The sequence below is a fragment of the Manis javanica genome, chromosome 10 (assembly GCF_040802235.1).
Source record: "Manis javanica isolate MJ-LG chromosome 10, MJ_LKY, whole genome shotgun sequence".
Lineage (NCBI taxonomy): Eukaryota > Metazoa > Chordata > Mammalia > Pholidota > Manidae > Manis > Manis javanica.
This window is the reverse complement of record NC_133165.1, coordinates 39,724,763-39,746,434: the sequence shown is the minus strand read 5'-3', so window position 1 is coordinate 39,746,434 and position 21,672 is coordinate 39,724,763. Positions and strand designations below refer to the sequence as shown.

Genomic DNA, 21,672 nt, shown 5'->3' with positions numbered 1-21,672 from the left:
ATTTCTGAGGGAACAGCTGTCCTTGACCTTCTTTCTTACAGCATCTAGCTAGTGTAACAGTTAGTAAGCAGATATGTGAAGGAACAGTGAAAGCCTAGGAAGAAGGGACAATATGAAGTGGTCATCTTGAATAATTAACGCAAGGGAAGTTATGAAACTTGACAACTTGTCATTCTTGCATGTCCCAAGTCTCAAATTTCCATCCATGTTGTATGTTCAAGAATCTGTCCATTGTACAATCTGTGGAAAGATAAAAGGAGTCCGCTGTGTCTCCGGGAGAACACGAAAATGGAGCAGCAAACCGATAAAGTGAGCCGCTGCTTGGAAGCTGCGGTGCTGGAGGGACACCATGTGTTTTCCACAGTTTTGTTAGATTTTCATGGCAGTAATGACAAAACTGGGCTAGGGGACAAAGGAAAAACCAGAGTAGGTAAGTCCCTAAAATTCCGGACAGTAACAAGTCATGTCACTGCTCTGTCCCCAGACACCTGCGAGGCACCTGGAAGGGCTGAGGCTGGGAGGCACACACACACAGCGAACATCTTCCAGACCCACTTTCTCTCATTAACAATGGGGAATTAAGAGGAAGTTCCCAAGTGCTTTGCAAACTTTAAAACCCATGCAGGATTACAAATGCCTTGCTTAGTCCCTGCCATTTGCTCTCTCTTTCTGAGTGAAATGCGACTTTAATGGTGCTCCTGAGCCCACTTTATGATACGGGAGCTCTCAGGAGAAGGTAGTCCTTGCTTTTGAAAAATCCAGTCCTTGTGTAAGCAGGAAAAAGAAGTCAAGGTACAAATAAATATTATTTGAGGTGCTGATTATTTACCAGTATACTTGACATCTACTGATTTCCAAATCTGCTGGAGCTTCTTACACAAATAAACACATGCATCCCAAAGCAGGGTTAAAAGGATTCCCAGAAACCTCCGAAAAATACATGAAAATTACTCTCTGAGAAGGAATTTCTCTCCAGTTTCACCACTTCCCACAAGGGGAACAATTTCATGAGAACATAATAGTAAAGGAAACAACACACCACCAAAGAGGAAAATAACATCTTTATAATTACAGATTAGTTCTCAAACAAATTCTACACCTACACGCTCACTCTGCTGTGGGCTGCTTCAGTGATGCTGGCTCAGCCTCTTCAGCAGTCAATATTTACAGCTGAACAGCTCAGTCATGAGATTTTTGATACAGAAACCCCAGACAGCAAAAGGCTCTCAAAATGACCCACTCATTTCATTCTTGGGGAATGTGGAAAACACAGTTACGGAGAGCACGGATCCGGGCCAGTCCCCCTGCAGGCGAGGGCTGAGCTTTGCTGTCTTTGCGACAGCCTGATTGATGTCCCAGTGCCAGAGGCAGAGATTACCTAATAATTGCTAAACCGTTCAGATTTGTATGGGACAGGAATAAGCAGCTGAAAGAAAGTCCTGCTTGGCCCAAGCTGGCACATCCCCTTCTCGGGAATTTATCTAAGTTCAGTTCACTTGAGCGCAGAACCCACATTTATTTCAACCCATTGGTTACTTATCCGTTAAATGGGTTTCTTACCCATCGCACTGGTGATTTAATTCCTACCCCATGGCTCCCACAAGAAATAAGAAGTGCCCTATAATTATATAAACTCTTAATTTAACTGAAAATTCAGTGTTGCCATTACCTGTCAGTAATTCCACTCAATTAGGACAATAGACTTCCATTTATTACTGAATTCCTAATTGCTACTCATTTTCCTGGTTAGTAATTGCCAACCCAATCAGACAATGTGCTTAAAGAAAATTCTGCCATGAAATTATATTTCTCTCCATCAGAGGAAAGGTGTCATCGGAGAGCCCTTACGTGGTCAGGAGTGGAGTCCTCTTCTCCAGCCCCAGGCTACTCCAGGCTGAGGATTTTAAAGGCTGCCGTTCCCCGGGATTGGTCAGTGCTGCCTGCGATCCACGGGACTTACCCACAAAGGAAAGGCGTATCCAGGTAGTCAGAGAAACCCAAAGCCAAAGACGAGCTGAAGACTACGCAAAAACAAAAGCCGTCTCCGGATTCCAAAGTTCAGAGTCTCCAGGAAAGACGCATCTGCGGGCTGCGGGCGGGCGGTAGGGGAGGCATCTGCTGCATCTCGGCCACGGGAGACCCGAGCCCAGGGGCCCAGGGCAGCAGGTGCGCCGCGCCCCCGCCGAGGCCAGCGTGCCCGGCCTCTCCCGGCCCGGGCCTCCGCGGCGCGCTGGAGAGCGGGCTTCTGCGGCCGGCTCCGGAGGCTGGTGGCGGGGCGTGGACCCCCGCCCCTCCCAGGCCCGCCGTCCGCCCGCGACCTCGGCGCTCCTCAGGCCCGGCTCTCCTAACTAGCGCAGAAGAGTGAAAACCCGCCGTGTGAAACTTGACAATTTATTCCGGGCCCGGGGGAGGTCACCCGCAGTGCACACGCGGATTGGCTGCGGCGCGCGCCCGGGCGTGCCGGCGCGGGGGCTGGCGGCCGCGGATGCTCAGTGCGCGCTGGTGCTGACGACGCGGCATCGCGGCCGCCCGGGGCCCGGCAGGCGCCGGGCGCGGGTGTCAGGGCAGCGCTGAGGCTGGGCGCAGCGTGACAGGGCAGCGGTCGGTGCCTGGAACCACAGAAGGGCCCCACCCATCCAGACTGGGTGGTTTGGAAGAAACACTCCTTGCTGTTGGGTTTCAGACGTCACAGTCTCTATTTGAATCTTCCAGTTGACATGGGCTCAAGCCATTTACAACCAGCAGATGTTAAGAATGAAGGGTCTACTCTCACTTCATGGTACAGAGAAGGAAATTGAAGATGGAAGGAAGATGGAAGGCTTGTGAAGGTGAGTGACTGGAGAGCCGGGCGAGGGCCTTCTGCTCCCAGAATTTCTACCCAGTATCAGGGCTGCCCTGTGGCTACCTTCCTTGCAGAGAGCCCTAAGCTCAGAGACATCCCAGGAATGCACAGCAGAACACGGATACGTGCAGTGAGGTCCACCCACAACCTGAGAGGCTGATAAAGCAGAGAGTATTATCTCCATCTTACACATTAAGAAATGAGGCTGGGAATGGTTCAGAAACTTCCTTGCCCATGCCCTCCCTGCCATACCCTAGGGACAGTGGTAATGCAAACTTAATTTTCTAATTACTGACTTTCAGCCATGATGCCTCAGTTCTCCTTTACCAAAGAGGTATGCTGAAGAGGGGGGATTCCTGGAGGAACCAGCCAGAAACAAGTGGCTAAGGATGACGTTCTTGCAAATAGTGGCAGGCCCGTGAGAGGGCTGCTTCAGTGCCAGCTTTACACATCCGCCCACAGAGCAGCTAGCAATGATTCCTATGGCTCACCCTGTTTTGGTGTTTCTGGACATGTTTATCTCTCACCAAAATCATCACACTCATCCGCCCCCACTATCCACTCTACTCATTGTGTCTAGTCTGGCTTGTGCAATCTCCAACCACAGAAACAGAAGGAAATTATTAAAGTGGGATAGAGAGAAGCAGAAAGCTGCAGAGAGCTTTCCTCGGGCTCAGGACTGGAGAGCTGCTAGCTTTTCTCTGTGGTCTTTGAGTGCACAAATCGAGAAGGGCCTGCAGCATGGTTGTCTCATGTTTGGTATTTGAATTTGCAGAGCTCAGCATCTGAACCATCCTGGCATGTTTCTGAGCAGGGATCAAGACCTGCTAGCCAATTTCATCATAGGACAGGTTCTCAAAGTGTGGTCCCTGAAACTTGCTAGAAATACAAATTCTTGGGCCCAACCCCAGACTTGCTGAGTCAGAAACTCCAGGGATGGGCCTAGCAATCTGTGTTTTTCCAGACTCTCCAGGTGATTCTGGTGCATACTCAAGTGAGAACCACTGCCCTAAAGAGTGGTCACATAAGGAGAACAGAGCACAGGCCAGGGTCAAAGTGGAGAAGTCATCTGGAGGTGCCTCCCCTATCTGTCGGCCCTAGTCAGAGACCCCCTAGGGGGAAGTCTGGAAGGAGATGAGTAAATTGGGGCATGGGATGTTTTTTCTCTTCTGACTGTAAGGATCACTGGCCCAACTCCATCCTCCTTCTACCTCGACACTAAAGGTCACATAATCAATGGCTGCCCGGGCCAGCCATGTTCTGTGATGCTGCACCTACCCTGCCAGCCTGTGGACTGAGGCCTTCTGCTCAGGGGCTGAGGCTTTGCTTTCTCCAGAAAGTGACAGCGGAGATTTTAAAGTAGCCAGTGGTTACTGTGGAGAGAGCAGAACAGTTCGAGGGGAGCAAGTCCCTGCAATGGGGGTATTCACCGTGGCAGCCCTGGATCTACAGTCTGATCCCACCGAGGGAACTCAACTTTTGCATCCACTCAGTGAGCAGAACAGTCCTCACTGGCTTTCTTAGTTGTTGTAGAGACTAAATAGCACTTGGGTATTGGGGAGAAAAATAAAGCATTGCTAAAAATACATAAGGTTTGTTGACCTCCCACCAATAATCTCTTTTCTAAGGGATATGTTACAAATGATACTGGACACAAGTCTCTGATTGCATAATCACCAGACTAGGATCTGGCTTTGATGCAAATGGTATGCCAGGTCTCTGGGCCTTGAACATGGTTGAAATGCAGGTCTTCTGGGTGGTGCTTGCTTTCCTGAAGGTGGGTGAGGATGGAGGGGAGGGAGAAAGGTGGGATGATGCTCTAGTCTCAGTGCCCTGTCTTTATGTAACTGAGGCAGTTGGCAGAGCATAGAATCATAGGTGCTTGATTTTTAAAATGCTATGTTTTCATTGAATAAAACAGGTTTAAAAAAAGGAATATTACCAACATAGACTATTGAGTGCTTTTTGCATGCCAAGAGGTGTTTTCTTAGTGCTTTATTTGTGTGAATGCTTCAAAGCAATCCTACGAAGTAGGTACCATTATCCCTATTTACAGAAGAGAAAATGGAATTATACACATGTCAAAAAACTTGTCCAAGGTTACAGAGCTAGCAAGCAGCACAGCTGGATTCAAACCTCAGAAGTCTGGCTCCAGGACCCAAGGCCCTGCACTTAATGCTGTATTGCCCATGACAAAAAGTTAAGAAAAAAGAGAAGAAAAAAAGGTGTTTCATATGGAACACACAAACATGTAAAATATAATGGTGGCATATGTGACTCTTTTTTCTTAATACGTGTTGAGTTTTCTAAATTTTTTCAATGAATATATATATTACATTTGAAACCTACATATTTTTTAATTATTATTTTTACAGACTATAATCTCTGTTCAGGGCTCAGCTGCAAGGTGATCCTTGAACCTCCCAGGAGGCCTAGAGGTTTGTTTCTACATGTTTGGTGTCTGCCCAGGTTTGAGAGCCATGCCAAACGCAGTACCAGCCAAGCTGAGAGTGGTGGATTATCTGCTCAGCAGCCAGATCAGGGTGAGAGGAGTGAGGCCAGCCAACAGTCCGGAAGCATGTGGGGACTTTGCGCTCTGCTGCAGGTTGTGGGGCATGAGCAAAGGCACCAGGCATTTTAAGGAGACAATCCTGTTAATTTTCACTGGGCAATCCTGTTGCCAAGAATCAAGGCTTACTGACAGAGTGGGCTGGTGTAGGTCTCAGAATTTGCCTTTCTCCCCCAGCAAAAGAGGACAGCACATCTTACAAACCAAAAGCTTCTCAGTGGGCAATTGCAAACTGGGTCTACCAAACCATGTCTGGTGAGCCTGGGCACAAGGGCACACCCAGTCTTTTCTTTCCTATTTGCCTTGCAACTTTTACAAGCCCTCCAGTCCAGTGGGATTGACAGGTGAGAGTTCACCACTTCTTTTTGAGCCTTACAGAAGCAGAGTCACCTACCCAAGTCATGGTTAGAGGCAGACCAGGACTAGGACCAACATCTTTCCAGTCTCAGTTCAGTGTTCTTTTGCCACCCCATGTTGCCAGTCGAGGTAACTTTGTAAGTCTGCATGATGAAACATTAGCTGCAATGCCCTTTCACTCTGAAGCAAGTTAAATAAAAACAATTTAGCAGGTACTCTACTTATTAAGAGTGTTATAAATATGTATACAATGAAACTATCTTCACAGAGCTCTCACAGAAAAGCTATAGTCAATGAGGAAAACAACCGTTACAAAACCACATTTTGCTTACTGGGAGTTTTACATTCACAGCTACATGCAAGTTTGTTACAAGTGGGAAATCTGTTATGTTTGGTTGACAACTCACTATTTCTACATTCTTGCCACATCACTGGGAGATTTCAATGCCTAAGAAGAGAATACTTGCATTTATTTAGTCACAAGGGCTTCTGGTGTATTTATGACTTAACGGAAATTTCTTAACAGTCATAAAAATATGAAATTATGATGACTGGCTCAAAGGTCAGAGAGACAAGCTTAGAGACAAGGAAATTACCCTCCTAGTCCAATAGGGCTACCCTTCTCTCCCAAACAAATCCTCAGAGCAGCTGTAATCAATAGTGTGTATCTAAACAGTCCCTATAAAGGGAACGGTGCTCCAAAGAAGTTCTGACAACTTAGGGAGGCAGGAGACAGTAAGAACAAGGAATTTTGACTCAGACAGGTCAAAGTTCTGAGGCTCACCCAGCCACCAGCCCCATGAACTCCGTAAATCACAGCAACCTCGGAACCTTAGCTTCCAGTGTCCTGTGTAGTAGGTGAGATACACCCTTGTGAGGGTAAGTGTTCCACGAAGTGGCCCTCATAAGCTACAAGGAATTGCCAGCTGGCTAGAAGAGGCTGTCAAGACCTCTTTGGGCCTCCTATTCCCTTGTTTTAGGGACTCGTTAGATATGCAAATTTCAAGACAAGCCCCTGGCCACTGTTCTGTGAGGTCACTGTTCACCTGAGTGTAGCTGGTTGAGCCCAAATTCAGTGCACAGTTCAAACACGTACACTGTAGTGCCCCTTGGCCTTGCCTCTTCAGACTGTTGTCACTCTTCTTCAGGAGGGAAAGAAATGTGTCTAGGCTTTTTGTGTGGCCCTGCACAGGAGCGTTGTGAAGGGAGCAGCACAGGAGGAGGAAGCTGCTCTGCAGCCTTTGCGTGTTGGCCTGAGAACAACTCTGGTCCCTCCTGGACTCTCCCTAGAGCCTGGGGGGATGAGCTGGTACCAGAAGCCAAACAGCACCTATCAGTCAAAGCCCTGTTTGTTTATAGGTCATTTTTTTCAATGGGGTTTTACATACAGATGGGCTGGCTTTTGATTCCTCTCCCTGGGCAGGCGGCTACTTGGTTCCCAGCCCTTCTCTGTCCACATGGGCCCACTTCTGCCCCTCCCAGAGCCCAGGTCTCTTAATCCACACATGGGAGGAGTGGTGGGAGGAAATCCATCCCCCAGACCCATTTTCTTTGCTGCCAGAAGAAGTGGACTGCCCAGTTCCCGTCTCTCAGTGCATGCTTAAAAGGCCTCTATTCTGCCACTACTGGGAGGCCAGCACTAGGGACAGGCCCCCACCATGAGAGCACCACCTGTTTCAAGTTGTCCTCTGTCGGATTGCTCTCTAGGAGATGCTCTGATTTTAGAGGCCATGGGGTATCTGACAAATGTTTCAAAGTAGAAGCTTCACTTTCACTGAGCATAAGCTTTGTAACCCTGATAGATAGATTGGAGTCTGAATATACTTAGATCTCAGAATGGAAGGGTTTCTAAAGAAAAACTCCAGAAATACCCAAATTCAGATGTAAGAAAATGTGCAAGAATCAAGAATAAAGGCAGCGAAAGCAGAGGGAGTGAATAACCTTTCATTTCAAGCTGCTTTCCCCACTAGAGACAGTCATGATCTGCACACCCTATTTGATGCAAATGCCTCTCAGAAAAGAGCCAGAGGATAATAGATAAAAAGATTATCTGTGACATTATGAAAAATGAAAGTTTAAAAATGGCTACAAGTCCCATAAAAAAAAAATCCTAAGCTTTATTCAGTCTTGTTGAAAGGCAACAGTGGGACTGTTTTATCCAGACGCTGGGGCCCCTGCCTTTTTTACCATTGTTCTAATGCCCTCCACCAGCTCATCAGTTTTCAAAAATCTTTCCTGCTGGTTTCTCTTTGCTGGAAATATAAGGTCCAAGAAACTATCACAGCCTGTTCCTTTTTCCTAACTTGACTGTGATGCTAGAAATTCAAGTGCTATAGCTCTGGCCCTTCTCTCTTCCCTTCCCTGCCATCCCCCTCTGTGCTAAACCGCCAGCTGCACACTTGAGTTAACAGGTGAATTACAGATTCAAGGCATGGGTTTCCAGGGTGGGAAAGAGTCTGATTTTTGCCCAGGTCTCTCTTGATTGGCTCAGCATGGAAGTCTCCCCTTTAATGGGCCAGGTCCTGCTGAGAGCGCCTCTGCTGGCACCACACTGATTTCTTTCTTTGTTGGAGAGAGGAGCAGAGATGGTGAAGAGTGATTTTCCATCTTCCAGATTTCTGGTGTGCCTGCTATATACCATGCTCTTTAAACAGACCATCACAAATATAACCCAAGACTTTCAGGAACCATTTCATTTCATTTGACCAGCCACCTTTGATCTCAAAGTTGGCTGAGGTGTGGAAGAACAGATTTGAACACCTAGGCCACAAAAATAAGCCTTTGTTTTCCATGCAAGGTGGAGGCGGTGCAACATGGCAGTTTAGTGCAAAGGTCTGGAATTGGACTATCCGGTTCAAATTCTAGCTTGGCCACCTGCTAGCTGGGCTGAGTTGGAGCGAGTTTCAATGTCTGAATTCCTCCATTTGCAAAACAAACATGAAAGATGACTTGACTGAACCACGTAAAGTTGCTGATATTTAGATATTTTTGAATATATTAAAATTATTGGATTGAAACACGTAAAACTGTCAATATAGGCATTCCTTGCTTTACTGTGCTTTGTAGATACTGGTTTTTTTAAAAAATGAAGGTTTGGACCCTGCATTGAGCAAGTCCCCTGGGGACACTTTTGCAACAGCATTTTCTTTCTTTGTGCCTCTGTGTCACGTTTTGTGTACTCTTGGAGTACTTCAGACTTCTTCATGATTACTATAGTTGTGTGGTGATCTGTGTTCAGGATCTTTGATGTTACTACTGTAATTGTTTTGGGGCACCATGAACCATGCCCCTATAAAACAGAAAACCTCATTGATAAATATTGTAAGTGCTCTGAATGCTCCACCAATGGGCCATTCCCGGTCTCTCTCCCTCTCCTCAGGTCTCCCTGTTCCCTGAGACAACCACAATGTTGAAATTAGGTGAATTAATAACCACACAATGGTTTCTGAGTATCCAAGTGAAAGGAAGAGTTGCATGTCTTTCCCTTTAAATCAAAAGCTATAAATTATTAAGCAAAGTTTGGAAGGCCATGTTGAAAGCAGAAATAGGCTGAAAGTCAGGCCTCTTGAGCCAAACAGTTAGTTTGTGGGTGCAAAGGAAAAGTTTTTGAGAGAAATTAAAAGTGCTGCTCCAGTGAACACATAAATGATAAGAAAGCAAAACAGCTTTACTGCTGAAGGAAGTTTTAGTGGTCTGAACAGAAGAAACTAGCCACATCATTCCCTTAGGCCAAAGCCTAATCCAGAGCAAGGCACTAGTTTCTTCAATTCTTTGAAGGCTCAGAGATATAAAGCACTACAGAAAAAAAGTTTGAAGCTATCAGGGGTTGGTTCATGAGGTTTAAAGAAAGAAGCTATCTCCATACAGGAAAGTGCAGGTGAAGCAGCAAGTGCCGATGTAGGAGCTACAGCAAGTTACCCAGAAGAGTTAGCTGAGATCATTAACAAAGGTGGCCACACTCAACAATGGATTGTCAGTACAGATGAAACAGCCTTCTACCAAAAGAGATGCCATCTAGGACTTTGATAGCTAGAGAAGAGAAGTCATTGATTTCAAAGCTTCTAATGCAGCTGGTGACTAAGTTGAAGACCATGCTCACTGATCCTTCTGGAAATCCTAGGCTCCTTAATTATTATGTTAAATCTCTTCTGCCTGTACTCTAGAAATGGAACAATAAAGCCTGCATGACAGCACATGTGCTTACAACATTGTACTGAGTATTTTAAGCCCACTGTTGAGACCTACTGCTCAAAGAAGAGGATTCTTTTCAAAATATTACTGCTCACTGACAGTGCACCTGGTCACTGAAAAGCTCTGATAGAGATGTGTTGAGATTAATGTTGCTTTCATGCCTGCCAACATAACTTCCACTCTGAAGCCCATGGATCAAGGAGTCATTTAGATTTTCAAGTCTTATTATTTAAGAAATATATTTTGTAAGGCTATAGCTTCTCTAGATAGTGATTCCTCTGATGGATTTGGGCAAAGTGAATTGAAAACCTGAAAAGGCTTCACCATTCTAGATTCCATTAAGAATATTAGTGATTTTGTGGGTAGAGGTCAAAATATCAACATTAACAAGAGTTGGAAGAAGTTAATTCCTACCTTCATGAATGACTTTGAGGGGTTTACGGCTTTAGTGGGGAAGTATCTGACGATGTGGTGGAAGTAGTAAGAGAACTACAATTAGAAGTGGACCCTGGAGATGTAACTGAATTGTTTTAATCTCATGATGAAACTTAAATGGATGGGAGTTGCTTCTTATAGATGAGCAAAGAAAGTAGTTTCCTGAGATGGAATCTACTGGTGAAGATGCTATGAAGATTACTAAAATGACAAGAAAGGATTTAGAATATTTCAAAACTTAGTTGATAAAGCAGTAGCAGGGTTTGAGAGGATTGACCCAACTTTGAAACTCTTCTGTGGGTAAAATTCTATTAAACAGCATCGCAGGCTACAGAGAAATCATTTGTAAATGGAAGAGTTAATCAATGTGGCTTCACTGCTGTTTTATTTGAAGGAATTGCCAGAACCACTCAGGAGTTCAGTGACCACCACCCTGATCATTCAGCAGCCATCAACATCGAGGCAAGAAACTCCACCAGTAAAAAGATTATGACTCACTGAATGCTTAGGTGATGGTTGGCATTCTTTAGTAGCTAAAATATTTTTAATTAAGGTATACACATTGTTTTTTAGGCATAATGCTATTGCACACTTAGAAGACTACAGAAAAATATAAGTGCAACTTTTATATGCACTGGGAAACCAAAAAGTCATTTGATTTGCTTTATTGAGATACTCATTTTATTTTAGAGGTCTGGAACCACATATAGCCAAGGCATGCCTGTATTTGACTCTTTTGACCATACAAAATAACAATTTCATGTGGCCATCCAAATACCTACTTCAAAGTGTAACTGTGAGGAAGCAGAACAAAAAGCCATTAAGGTGCTTTACAAAATGCCTGGTACACAGTATGTGCTCAGTGAAAGTTAGCTCTTGACAATAATAATTCAACCCAAATCAATAGTCACCTGCTTGCCAGGGGCTTGTGAAAGAGTGCTAACAATCATCACAGTGGCTGGAGTAAGATGTGCATGCAGTCCCAGCTCCATGTTCTCATTACTCTATCTTTTGTCTCATTTCCTCTTGAGAAGTCCATGCCTATGTGGAATGCTTCCTTGTCATTCTGGGGTCATCTTATCCACTCCTGGCTAATTCTACAAGCTAGTCAGTCTGATTGGAATTACACCTCTACCTACTCAGACAGAAATGCCAGAAATTTGCTTCAAAATACACATCAACTGTAAAAGTTGAAAAAGTAATGGAGGCAAGGGTGAGTGGGTCTTTTCTTAGAACGTAGAACAACAGTGTCTGGAAGCCAGACAGTTCTGAGATCAGGATTAGGTGCAGATACAGTGTCTGCAGGGAAGGCACAGCCTAACAATGCAGTCTCCAGGGCAGCAAAAAAGCTTCCCTAAGATTCATTATTCCAGGAGGGCTTCTTCAGATTTCAACATGATTCTTTGCATCAACACAAAGTTCTCCAAGGGATTCTCGGGAGTTGCCTGTGGCCCCTGGTCCCTCCCCAGGTGGCTTCCCCTAAGACGGCACTTTTCTCTTTGTGCTCCTTCTTCTGTTTGCTGCTATTGTGGGGAGAAAGGATCTGAGTTACTGCAGATGTTGGAGTGAGGGGGAAATAGAGGAATTATAAAAATCTATGAGCAAGTGCTAACTGAAAGGGCACATAGTAAATGTCAACCTGCAAACTGAATTGACCCAACAGAAGAGACCCAACAGACTTTATGGAAGCAAATCCATCCAAAATGCAAGCAGCTGGCTTTCTCAAGACAGATTGCAGGATGCAGCATGCCTCTTTCTGGAGTCCCTGCAAACCAGGGTGCTCCCCAAGGGAAAACACCGAGCTTTGCTCGCACTCCCAGTAACAGCATCTCTTGGGGCCAACAGCAATTCTTGAGATGCTTGGCCATAAATATAATTTCCTCCTTCACTACGCACACACTTCCATATTTCAACACAATCATTGTCCATTGGCCTAACAATTGTCTTGAAACATTTTATACTTTTTAAATTATGAAATATTTCTTCCTTCAAAAAAAGTAGAGGGAAATACAAGAATATATGTAAGGAAAACCTACATAGCTTCTATGCAGCTTAAGAAATATATGTTTGGAATACCTCCTCACAGGGAGATACTAGCACTCATTTGATATTTATTATGCATAGTATGGTATTTATACTTTTGCTATATAGGAGTATAAATACAAACATGTGCTATTGTTCTGCACTTTTTAAGAGTTTATTTCATTGGTTTCATTCAGTATATGTCCTTCTATAACTTTTCAATAAAAGATTCTGTTTCACTGGCCCACTGTGGCTTCTCATTTGCTCTGAATGAACTGGCTGGATGGTGGGTGATACTAGGGTGGTAGGGTGACCACAGCAGCAGGTAGCATGCAAACTAGGATGCTTTTGAGAGTGAAAGGGGGTGCTGACAGCAACTGCATCACACATAAATTGGGGCTATCCCAGGCCATCCAGGACATATGGTCGTCTTAGTGATGGCATCAGTCCCTGCCTTAATCTATGTGATCCGCAGGCCCAGTTAGAAGCCTTTTGCCACAACTTTCTGATGGGTGTTCTAGAATGAGCCAGATAGTCTCTGCCTTTTTCAGCAGCAAGTCATCAATGAGAAGCCCAGTTTCCTCTTTAGTGAAATGGAGAGTCTGGAAGAGGAGGGAGGTTCCAGTTCTACCCACCCTTCCTACAGCTGCTCCAGCCCCGGCCTGTGGTGTGAAGTGCTCAGAGCACAGGTGAACGAACACCAGCAACCCCATGGGAGGCCACAGAGCCCACAGAGGACGAGGGCACCCTTCCTGTGTGTCATCAGTCCAGCTGTTTCCACATCAGGGCAAGGGCAGGGTGCCCCCAGAAGCTGACTGGGCAGGGTGCTCCAGTGCTTTTTCACACAGCATCTTAATGATCCTATTTCTCTAGAATGAGCTCATTGCTAATCAGGTTTTTTTTCCACTCTCAATTGGTTATGGATGCACCCCTCAGATTTGAAATAGTGCTAAACTCAGTATTTGCTAAGTAAGCCAAAAAGAATATCAGAGGAGTCAGTAATCTTGGCTTCTCTTTGGAAAAAAAAAAAAAAATCAGACCCTGAGCTTACTCAACACCATGAGAAGTACAGTGTAAGGTGCACTGAGAGCCTACGCGTCCTCAGGTTGGACTGGGCCAGGGCCGCACCCTGCATGGGTGCGCGAGCACATCTGAAACGACGGCTGCAGTGCCCAGGAAGCACCTGCATCTGCGCTCACTGTACAGCACACATCCTGCGCTCCGGTTCTGCCAGGTGGGACACAGCACTTCTCCCGTCTGCTCTCCCCCTCTTCAGAGGCAAGGCCAGTGCTTGCAAGCCCAGCACAGGGCACCTGCCGTTTGCAGGGTGCTCTGGGCCTGCCCTACCCATTGCTCTCTGGGGCCTGACTCTGGTGAGCTGGCTGCCTTGGCTGACGTTTCAGCCTGCCAGCCAGGATGTCTTCCGTACTCCGGCTCCATATTCAGGCATTAAGATGCACAGCCATTTTACCCAGGCTTGTTCCCCTCCCAAATTGCTTTTTACCGGTTTCATTTCTGCCTGAAATTAAAACACAGGATTTATCAATCCCAAGCTGTCACAGCGTGAATGAAACCCTAGAAATAAATCCAGTCTAATGACAGAGCGATCCATAGACCTCAGTGGGAAACAAGATACTTTAATAATTATCAGCCTATTTCAGGGCCTGTCTGCCAAAGCCATGGTGTCAAAAGCAGCAGAGAAGAAATTTTTTCCCCAGATTTCATCCTGGGAAAGACTGAAGCCATTTAAAATCAGACTGGATGCTCTGATTTACATTTCTGATATTAAATGCACAGCGGCTGTCTGCATTTATGCTACAAGGCATTACTTCAGTGCAAAGAAACGGGGTGGTGGCAGGGATCCAGTTTACTAATGAACAAGCTTATCTGGAGGAAAACAGCCTTTCACACCATAACAAACAATGAACACCTTTTAGATAACAAATTCAATGGCAAAAATATAGCACTGTACATGTCACAGTCCCATAATTTAATGGAGGCACTTGCAGCGTTAGTGGTTTACATTAATTTTTAAAATTAATTTTGTTTGGCCCGCAGGGAAAATATTTTCTTTTTTGTATCTGATAGCCTGCAGCTCATTAACACTGCTTACTGCTGCTCTACAATACTATCCATAATCGTCCACTTGGTAGCCAGAGGCCGTTTTTAAAAAAAAGAGAGCTGGAAGAGGGGGAGAAAGCAGGCTTTTCTGCTTCATTCTGCAAAGATAGGCTCTCCCAGCTTGACAAGGCTGCTCTGCAGCCCTGGAAGCGGGGCCTCCTCAACCTGTGGGGACAGGTGGCAGCGGTCTCGGGAGGACAGCACAGCTTCAGCTGGGCCAGAGAAGCTCCTTCTCGGCCATTCCCCTTCACTTCCTGCAAAGCTGAGGCTCCTAAGCCTGCTGACGTTCAGCATGACCCAGGCGGCTTCTGGAAAGACAGAGGTGCTGAGGGCCCACCTCAGACCCACTAATCATTTCCTCTGCCTCTTACCCATCCCATGAAGGGGTTAACTACTGGCTACCAAGAAAACAGGCCCCTCTCCCTCTGACAGGGGTGTGGCGATCAGGGAATTCACTGCTAATCACTGCGGTTGTGATTTCTGATTTCAAGTGGCAGCAAAGAGAATTGCACGTGAGTCCCTCCAGAGCAGCCAGCTGCAGGAGGCGGACCTTGAGCGTGTTAAGCTGTGGTGCGGTCACGTGATTGTAAATTTCAAATTTATCTCCCCCAGTCTCTTTAAAGTGGTTGCTAAAAATATAATCTCTGGGATATCTTACAGTAAGACTTAACTAAAGGGAAAAATTTGGATAATAATTAGGTGCTTCCCTCCATCTAAGCTTCCTGTAAAACACTTCTGGAGACTTGGCTAATCCGCTGGCAGCAGGAAGGCCAGCCAGGGGCAGTCTCAAGGTCTGAGTGAGCTGGTTTATAAGCTCCACACTTTCTCTAAATAAAACTTAAAGAGGCAATATGTATTTAGACAAAAGGTTAAAGATACAGTACGACACTGTATTAAAATAAATCCTTCCCTATTTTTAACCCAAAGAGGTTTGGGAGGGAAAGCCAGAAAAAATTGTCTAGACATACTTTTGCTAAGCTCACGAGGGAGTCATTACAAATTCACTTAATAGGGACATAATCTGGGTTACACATACAACACATTTTTTTTATAAGGCAGCAACGTGGGACAATCTGAACAAAGGTGAAAGGAGTTCTTATTCATAAGCAAGGGGCTCTCTGTGGAAAAATCTCTGGCCCTATAGAAGGCTCGAGGTAAGAACAGACACAGTTCCTAAGAAGTACTAAGAATGAGAAAAAAGGAAACTAACAGCAATTTGTTAACAAAACCCACCATTCTACATGCACTCTGCAGCCTCCTGCTGGATGAAAAGATGCTTCTGTACCTGGAGTCCTGGGAAGTGGCAAGTCTCAAGTTTCCTAAGGGAGAAACACCCATGGGAGTTTTCCTTTCTCCTGCCCTTGACCTTCCTATTTCTTTGGGCAGCATGGTGGGAAGACTGGATGATTGAAAGCAAGAGCACATGAACAAATAAATGCCCTTTCTGTGTGAATGCAGCCACCCCGAGTTTGAGAATGAAAGTCTCCAGCGAGCCCAGGAGGAAGTCCTCTGTGGAGCTCAACACAGGGGTGCTTTGATTCGGGAGTAGGGGTACGGTGGGGAAGAAGGGGGAGCCAGCCCATGAAGGAAAGGAAACAGGTCTGAAAAAGGCCGAGAAGATGGGCTTTTGTGAGGTTTTTATACAACCACACTATGCCTTCTTTTAAATGGTACCCATAAAGACCCCCAACTTTGTAAAGTTCCATTAATTCTATAAGTCCCTTTCTTTGATAAGAATAAAGAATAAAATGACTCACTACCTCTACTACAAACTAGATATGTGACTTCGAGAAGGCTGCTTAACGTCTGTGGGCTTCCATGGTAAGAGAAGTGGGTTGGGTAAGACATGCTTGTGAATTTTGATTTCATGATTCTGGGTAGAAGCAAACATTGCTTTACACAGGTCAAAGCTCAGTTTTATCACTTGGCCAAGTGACAAAAAATTGGAATGGAGGACTTTAACTGTATGAATAATACAAAATATAAGGGCTTAAAAAAATTCAAAGACATCCATCAAAAACTTGCTTGAACAAAGATGGAAGAAAAGTGATTTTAAAATCTCTTCTCCACTTTGTGGAAGGTTCCTTAAACCTCCGCTGAATGCAGAGTCCTCTCTCAGGGACTTTGGGTCTATCTTTGTTGAGTGTCTGGTTGGGTGGGGAGCAGGGGCTATGATGATGAATGCCCCTGGGGTTGGGCACAGACAGGGTGCCTCTTAAAAGACATCTTGTATGTCTTCACTCTTTGCTAGCCTGGGGAATCTTGACTTTTGTTGTTTTTACAGATCTACTTGAAGGTCTGATGGGAGCTACAGACCTTCTTTTGTACAAAGTACAAAAGTAAAACAAAACTTTCAATCATGTTCGTGGGCTTCCTGGGCCCCTTGCAGCTTGTCCACAGATCCTGTAGTGATGCATTAATCACAGATAAACCCCCTATTTTAGGCCTAGACGTTGTGACATCTGTTTACTCTCCCGTTTGCCTTGCAGGTTTCAGTGTTCCCATTTTTCAAGAAGAAACTTATCTTTCAATTAAAAATAACCTGACTCTCCCCACACACTCAAGCAATTCTATAGGGAGGCTGGTGTGTTTGGCTGGAGACCAAAAGGTCGACAAACCAGACCTGCAGTTGTAGCCCTCATGGCCTGAGCACCTTCAGAGGTAGGGCTTGTATCCTAAGACTTAATTTAGAACCCCTTTTCCATAGGAGATAATTCCTCCCAGGGAGTAAGTAGGCAGCCCCCACTCCATGAGAGACTGCCCTCCTTCTGACCTACTGCATCCCCCTTTCTGAACTGCTTTCCTTTCTGAGAACTAATGGGAAGTGCGGCACCTGGTGAGGGGGCGGCTGGGCAGGGAGCACCCTCCTGGAATGTCAATGATGCTGGGGCACACATCTACCCCATTCCCATTCTGCAGGCAGCTGAGTGCAGGGCACATCTGCATAGTTTAAGGTCACTATGAAGCCAGCCTGGCTTCCAGCTCTGAAACTCCAATGTTTCCAGGGTTGCAAGAGTAAAACTGTCAAGTATGTTCACTCTAATTGGCACTGGGGCCGCTAGCAGCTGAAAGATGGAAATTTTCTTTAAGCTAACACACTTTAGAGAAGTATGGTTCCACCAAGCCAGTGCTGGCTCTTTTTTAAAGGCACCATGTCATGGACACCCAAGTGGTTGGTCTAGCAGGGGCCAGTCTGTCCTGCTAACACAATCAGCTTCACAGCACCCACTTTTCAGAGCACTTGGTCATCCTCTGTTATCTTTATGCTTCTTCCAGGCTGATTATGAATCATGTTTGAAGAGGAAAGAAATGGTGGCTCAGGGGCAGGTTCTTGCCCAGTTCCCACTCCAGCCAATCTGCCAACTAAATGGGTCCAAAAACCTCTTCTCAACAAAGTGACAAATGAGGCCCTAATTCATTGGCACTGTGAATTCAATCACTTAGCATGAATGGAGAAAGCCCTACACGATGGATTCCAGCACATTAAATAGCTTGACTCACGTCAGGAGAAAACAGGCAGTCGGCCACTGGAAGAAAAACTTGAAAAAATGGTTTATTAATTGTACTAGTCTGCCTTATCCCTGGACACTTGAAACTTAGTGTACAACACTTGTGAAGACGTGATGGAATGTTTCATCAGTAAATATGTGAACAAGACCTCTAATCCTATTTCTGATAAGCTAAGGCAAAGAAGAAAACACACGACAGCACCAGTTTTTTATCAGCAAATTGCTTAGGAAAAAGAATTCCACTGTCTCAAGAAAAAAGAAACTCTTTAAGAGATGAGCTATTCATCTCAATTTCATCTGGATTATTACTTGAAAAGATGAATATTGGGTAATGTAACATATATCAGTATCGCACAGTGAGAAAGAAACTTGCGAAAATGTTTCTAAAATTTTTCTCCCCTTTCTTTTTTATTTTTTCAGAAAAGGAAGTATTCTTTAGGAGTCTAAAATGTGTTAGTTTGTTTTTAGCTAGCAACATCCTTGACCACATAAGTACACAGGGGAAAAAAACTTACTGCCTGGTATGTCTTAATAAAACAGAGAAGCTCTATTTAAAAAATTGAATCAAGCTAATCATGGCCAGCTGAAGATGAGAACAATTTGGGTAAGTCTGAGTGTGGAATGACCTTAGTTCTTAACTCCAGCAGAAACTGGGAAAAGGAATGAAGAAGCAGATTCTGTTTTTTATCTTACAATGAACTCAATGGCAAATCTGGAAGTAGCTTAATTTTTCAGCACTTTAGTTTTCTAGCTTTATAGTTGGAAGAAGAAGGAGTACCTCAGCCAGTAGAGCGTAAGGACACTTGGTTTCCAGTGCCATCTTCTCAGGTCACTTCATGTGCCAAAGGGAGAGACTTGGGCCAGCAAATGTGCAGCCTTCCCACTTCCTCTCCTGCCAACCCAGGGCAGCCATCACTAATCAGTCTGGCCTTTTATTCCTCTCTGGCCCAGAATTCTCAATACAATATTCCTAATGGACTAGAAATAGCATGACAATTGAAACCTACCTGCCAGCCCTAGACTAGATGAGCTTTAAGGTCTTTTTTTAGTCTTAAATTTCTAGGATTTCTTCATAAATATTTTCAGCCCTTTTAGGACAAAACACAAACGGACAAAATGTTTTCTGAGCTCAACACAGAGGGGAAACAATGCAAAAGATGGCTGTTGTGTTCATGGCTGTCCATGATGGGAGAAACAGAAAACAAGGATGGCTATACTTGAGTCTGCAGAGTCAAAAACACTTGTATGCCTTTGAAATAAGCCCCTAGTTCTCACCGCAGCTGTGGCTGCACATCAACTACCTATCAACCTTGTTGATAAGCCCAAAGCTCCAATAGACTCAGACACAAGTCAATATCAATTTACCAATTAGACAGCTAGATTGGCAATAGGTAATGTGTTGTATCACTTATCTTTCTTGCCTGGAACGAAAAAGGATTTAAGGTAGCTTTTCAAGGTATTTAAAAGAAAAACCTTCTAAAAATTATTTGTAGATGAGGAAAAAGAAACAGTGGGTATACATCGTTGAGACAAGAATGAATCCTGTCTGCCAGTTATGGGCTACTGATTTACAACAGCGGGCCACAGAGCTGCTCTAGGCTGCTGGTGGCCATTGCGAAGTTACCCAGCTCATGGGGGCCACAAGACAAAAGGGTAAAGCAACTGTTCAGAAGAATTTCAACTATTGCTGGCTCTACAACAGTCTTATTTCTCCTGAGGGTCTACAGAAAGAAAATGGCATACAAGGTACTAAATAATATTTTGTCACTCATTTATTTGGAAGTCCTAGCAATGAGTTTCATATGGCTCTTAGGGTTTCTCTGCAGAGTTTATGGTGCCTTTCCACAGCAGAAGGCAGTGAAGGCTGGGCTTGCAGCGGGGGGGGGGTTTGGTTTACTTCAGAGGGCTGGGAGTAGAGTAGTATTTCCCAAGGGCCCTTGGAGATGTGAGTAGGTGTTGTAAGGTCAAGCCTGTTTGGCAAATGCAGCACACTATTACCATGCCCACCCTCACCCCTACACAATTTTTTCTGAATTTGATCTAGCCCAGTCATTCTAAACAAAATCCTTTACTCTAGGGACATCTATTAATATCGTACGGGAAGGTTATTCCAGGAAACATCTCAGAAAGTGCCAATCTAGGGGAAAAGAACTATGTATCTTTTTGGAATCCTACTAAATTGTTGTTTGTCAGTGACATTTTTTGAACTGCTGGGCGGCCAGTCTGAAAGGCTTATCTGGATTCAGCACTCAGTTGCTGCGATCTGTGGAAGTATACCCTAAGGGAGAACCACGTTGAATGTAAGGACAAATTGAAGCTCTCCAATATCTAAGTCCAAACTTCTGTCTAGCTTCCCCAACATTCCTCCTTCACTCCCAAAATGGAAGTGCAGATAAAGACAAAATGGCATCTTCAAGGACAGGCAAAGGGTTCTTGTGGTAAGAGTGAAGCTCGTGGTGGGAGGAGTGAGTGGTTGTAATAGTTACAGCTCTTGGATGCCCTGCTTTGACCCATGTCTTTTTTTTTTTCTTTTTTCTCAGAGGATCAGGGAAGAGTGGGCCACTCAGGCTAGTGTCTAGTCTAGGCCTCGTACTTCAGGGCAAGAGGGCCCACTGAGGCCCGCTCACAGTCCAGCTGGAGATCAAACTGGAATTTGGGCCCCAAGACTCAGATGATAATGAAATATATACAGCTGTCCACAGCCCCCCTTGGGAACCTCCCCTGAGGAGGCCAATTAGGGATTTGGATTCCAAGACACAACTTCTCTTGGAAACCCAACTATCAGGAGACTTCTAAATCTATGAAGCACTGACCATATCTGTGGAAAAACCACCTACCCACCAACTGGGAATAGCTATGCTGTCTTCCTCTGAAAGCAATTTAAAATAAAGTATCTACCAAACAGCAACAAACCAAATCCTTAATGAGAGGCAAGGCAGGATTATCAGCAAAGCTTGTTGGGTGGTATGTTCGCAGGCGTGGAGCAACTCAACAGTGCTTCCAGCCAGCTATTTCTGAAGTTCCCCTGATGCGCTCCTAATGGGCATAAGGATGTGCTGACTTCCAAAGTGGGACTGACAGGCCCGCGGTTAACTGTCATTTCCATCACAGACTTAATAGCTTTGCCAGGCATCCTCCCAGCAAACGAAGAGAAGAAAGGTCTTGCTATATGACAGCATTCAAAAAGAATGCATGTGAATGCCATTATGGTATTGAAAGTGTCAGGTGCCAGCAGAAGGACCCTGATCAGACAGACAAGCATTGGGCTGCATGCTTTAAGGTTATTTGAAGCCTGTCATTTCCATTAGCTAGCTAACCACAAGTGGAATCATTCATTAGCTGGCTTTCTTTAGTACCAAGGTGGGGCTGAGGCTAGGGATGGGGGCAGGAGGAGGTGGAGAGGCCTGGGCTTGGCACTTCGGTTTCTACCCTATTAGCAACTCATGATGGCTGGCAAAGGGAGGGGGTGCACACAGGCGGTGATGCCCCATGTGCCTGCTCATTAGTGGCTGGCAGTAAAGTGCAGAAACGAGTGGACATTGGCACAGGCTGGCTTTCTGTTCTTGAGAAGGCCAAAAATAATCTCAGTAGATTTAATTAAAACTGCAGTGAACAGATGGGGAAGA

At 45.0% G+C, this 21,672-nt stretch overlaps 1 protein-coding gene and 1 long non-coding RNA gene across 6 annotated transcripts in view; one reads left to right on the top strand and one right to left on the bottom strand.

Annotated features, from left to right (window-relative positions):
* The window catches only part of AUTS2 (activator of transcription and developmental regulator AUTS2), a 1,201,476-nt gene that overhangs the window by 163,320 nt on the left and 1,016,484 nt on the right, over positions 1–21,672 (bottom strand). The gene's annotated exons all lie outside the window — the stretch shown is intronic.
* Positions 2,627–21,672, top strand: part of LOC118969229 (uncharacterized) — a 41,116-nt gene continuing 22,070 nt past the window's right edge. Inside the window, exons 1-3 of one of the 2 annotated variants that reach the window (XR_005057174.2) lie at positions 2,627–2,828; positions 17,814–19,792; positions 20,587–21,672. The exon at positions 20,587–21,672 is cut by the window's right edge and continues 1,709 nt beyond it. This is a non-coding gene — a long non-coding RNA (uncharacterized lncRNA). The remainder of the gene's footprint in view (positions 2,829–17,813; positions 19,793–20,586) is intronic. The other variant, XR_005057173.2, reaches the window with a different exon arrangement.